At 36.8% G+C, this 3,355-nt stretch overlaps 1 protein-coding gene across 1 annotated transcript in view; it reads left to right on the top strand.

Annotated features, from left to right (window-relative positions):
• LOC103142512 (hydrocephalus-inducing protein homolog) overlaps positions 1-844 on the top strand; it is a 7,113-nt gene extending 6,269 nt beyond the window's left edge. Inside the window, exons 6-7 of the mRNA XM_007558608.2 lie at positions 358-450; positions 624-844. The gene's annotated coding sequence lies outside the window, so the exon portion shown is untranslated. The remainder of the gene's footprint in view (positions 1-357; positions 451-623) is intronic.
• The last annotated feature ends 2,511 nt before the right edge of the window (positions 845-3,355 follow it).

Consider the following 3,355-nt stretch of genomic DNA (forward strand, 5'->3'; position numbering starts at 1 on the left):
ATTTCCTCAGAGCAACTGAACTGTTGTGTAAAGAAGGTTAATTTTAATCACAGACAACAAGTTTGGAACCACAGTCAGCGGGGTAGCATGTAGTCTCAGGAAAATCAAAAAGATGAAATGTAACTTTTCCTTAAATACTGAGAATTTTATTTTTCTACTGTGCTATGATTCATCAAAAATAACCAGGAGTAAAGATAAAATTGTATGAAACTCATGTACAAGTATGTTGGTAGTGCTTAGTGGTTTTTAGTTGTGAGGAACAACTGAAAAACGTAATAGCCATAAAACGTACTGGATGTTGTATTTTATACCTTTGTTTTTTTTTGTATTAAAATAAATGGTCTCTTTTTTTCACAGGTTTTGGTTTTAGAGGACAAGGGTCAATCTGAGTTCTGGGTTTGCTTTGATCCATCTTTCTGTACGGACTTAATGCACCGTATTGTGGATGAGGTAAGTTTGATGTTGATAATGCTTTGAAGTAAAACAATTTTTAAGTATGAGAATGTGTGTTTTTTTTGTTTGTTTGTTTTTGTTTACTTTTTTGTCACATTTAAATATTTATATACTGAAATGACATCGATAGTACTGAAATAACTAAATATTTTTCCTTCTCCACCTCATAGACGCTTACAATCAATTACTTGGACCTCCCACAACAAGAATGTGTGAAATTGTATGCTGAGGTCCACTTTCCGAACGTTCAGTTTTCTTCAACAATTGTGGACTTTGGTTGCTTGCAAAACTGCTCAGAGATAAAGAGAAGGATAACAATGACCAACTGCTTTCAGCTGCCGGTGTGCTACAACGGGGCTTTTATGGAGTACCAAAAACGCCCTCATAGGAGGTATGAGGGTTGGTGTTTTAAGTGAAAACATCCTCTGTTTTCTGTTGTAAACATTTCAACTATCTACTATCATAACTTTAGCCATGAAAGGTGATAAGTGGTGAGTTGCAGAGTTTATACCCATGTACAGTCTAAAACGTTTACATGCATCCATTCATTATTATTGTCATATTAATAAGAGCTTTTAATGCATTTTTTTTTTCAGGGTGAAGCAATATTTGACCAATATATCTTAAGTGTTTGCTTTTTTATTCAACTTGTGGCACTCCTGAGGTGTCTCTGCTTTGATGGCAACCTACAGGTCATCTGGATCGTTGGTTGTATTGTCTCTCATTTTACTCCTGACAATATTTCATAGATTCTCTATAGAGATCAGGTCAGGCTAGTTTACTGCCCACTCAAACTTATTAATAGGTGGCTGAGTTGACTTTGGAGTTCAGAAAATGTCAGGAGATTACATGGCACCATAACTGTGAAAACTTGACATTGACTTGTGTTAGCAGTTAATTAGTTGGCTGTAACACCACATGTTGCATAACGTTTATATACGATGATGTAATTTTTTTATGACATTGGGTTTGCTTCATGTGTAGGCTATGATCATCAAAATTACAGGAGAAACGAAGGCTTGAAATTTTCACTTTGTGTACTGAATCTGTCTTGAGTCACACTTGTTCATGTGTGACAAACTGTTGAGGTTTTTCAAGTTTTTTAGCTGCACCTGCAGCTTTCTTTTGTTATTGTTATAGCTGCTATATACAAATACATGGTAAATGTACGTTTATCTGTAGGATCGACTTGTTTTTGGAACCAGAACATCTTTTAGTTAGTTACTGAAAAGATGAGATTCAGGGCTGAGAACAGAATGGATCTCTGCCATGCATTAAAACTGTCCACTGGGATGCTTCAGTACCAAGCTATACATTTAACCCCACTGAACTGAATTGAGCCAAAGCCATTATAAATTCTCTGGGGAAGACACATTTACTGATGGTGTGCTTTATAAACTTTACAGTGTGCCTCTTTCAGGCCTCTGCTTTGGCTCTTCTGGAATAAACTGTGAATACTGTAGTAGTCTACTTGTGGCCTTGAACCAAATAACTAATAGCTCTGCAAGATTTATCACCCTCAATCAGCTTTTTCCCCTCAACCTCTTCCATCTATTGGTATTCTTTCGTTTCCGTCTTTCCCTTTCTTCTCCTCGCAGGGCTTTACATTGCTTATTTCTCTCTTTTTTTCTCTGCCTCTCTCTTCTCTGCCTATGTGTCTCTTTAATACTTTAACCTCATCCAATCCCTCTTCTCTTACCCCCCTTTCCCTCTCTTAAAAACCATCCTCGCAGGTCGTCATGCTAATTAAATGTAGACCTCACCTCTGTAAAATCTCTTTCTCTCACACAAAACCTGCGTTATCTTGCCATGTTCAGCTAATTACATCACTATCAGTAATTACACCGCAGTCCTCTGAGATGGGATTGTCTGTAAGGCAAACTCTTTTATCCTAGCAACATATATATGCAGTATAGCACATATAGATCCTGCAGTGTGTCCATCTGGAAAACCTTCAGCAAGACAGAACAAGAAAACATACTTTTTGTCTATTTTTAATGTGTGAGATATTAGATTACTGATATGACTGGTTAATCAGTGAAACAAGTAACTTAAGGAAGCACCATGCTAAAGCCAGTGTGTTCAGGGGAACCAAGGGTCTTCATCTCCAGTCCATAAAGGACATTTTGGGCCATCCAGGTCCTACAACTTTTAGATGTGTCCCTGGTCCAACACACCTGAATCAAAAGGCTGAATTGCCTCCTCAGTATGAAGTGAGGTTCTCCAGAGTCCTGCTAATGACCTGATTATTTGACTCAGACGAATTGAAGCAGAGACGCAGCTTATGGTTGCAGAACACAGGCCCTTGAGGACTAGAGTGTAAGACCCCTGATGTAAACTGTTTTGCTGCCAGAATTAGCAGATTTATTCTGTTTTTGACTTGCATTAAAAAGCAGTAGAAAGAAAAACAATATTTTCTTATAAGTGACCACATATAGTCTTAATCTTGTAAATGCCCCAAGGCTTTTGCTGAGCTCTATGGAAACAGTGAACTGCATTGTATTTCAAGCAATGCCCCTTTAGTCATACAATCTCAGTAGCATTCTGTGAAAGCATGCTATTGAGAAAGCAGAACCCATGATGTCAAGAATTTGACTTGTATGATTCGTAATGACAAAATAATCAACAAATTCTGGTCACTAGATGATATATATCAGTGCATAACTAAAATACCCTAACCTTTTTCTGCATAAAAATATTAAAATGTACAATCATTGATGTGGATGAAGCTAATTTCACAGGAATGCTTTAATTACAAATATTAAATTCTCCATGTATTTCAGAGCAAAACTTTGACAATAGTAATGCATTCACAGTCTTGCAACCCTTTGAGTCAGTAGGATACAATGTAAATGTGACGGAGGGTCCCAGATGTTTTTATTTTTTATTTTTATTTTTTTTT

The sequence above is a fragment of the Poecilia formosa genome, unplaced genomic scaffold (assembly GCF_000485575.1).
Source record: "Poecilia formosa unplaced genomic scaffold, Poecilia_formosa-5.1.2 Scaffold97, whole genome shotgun sequence".
In the NCBI taxonomy this organism is placed as follows: Eukaryota; Metazoa; Chordata; class Actinopteri; order Cyprinodontiformes; family Poeciliidae; genus Poecilia; species Poecilia formosa.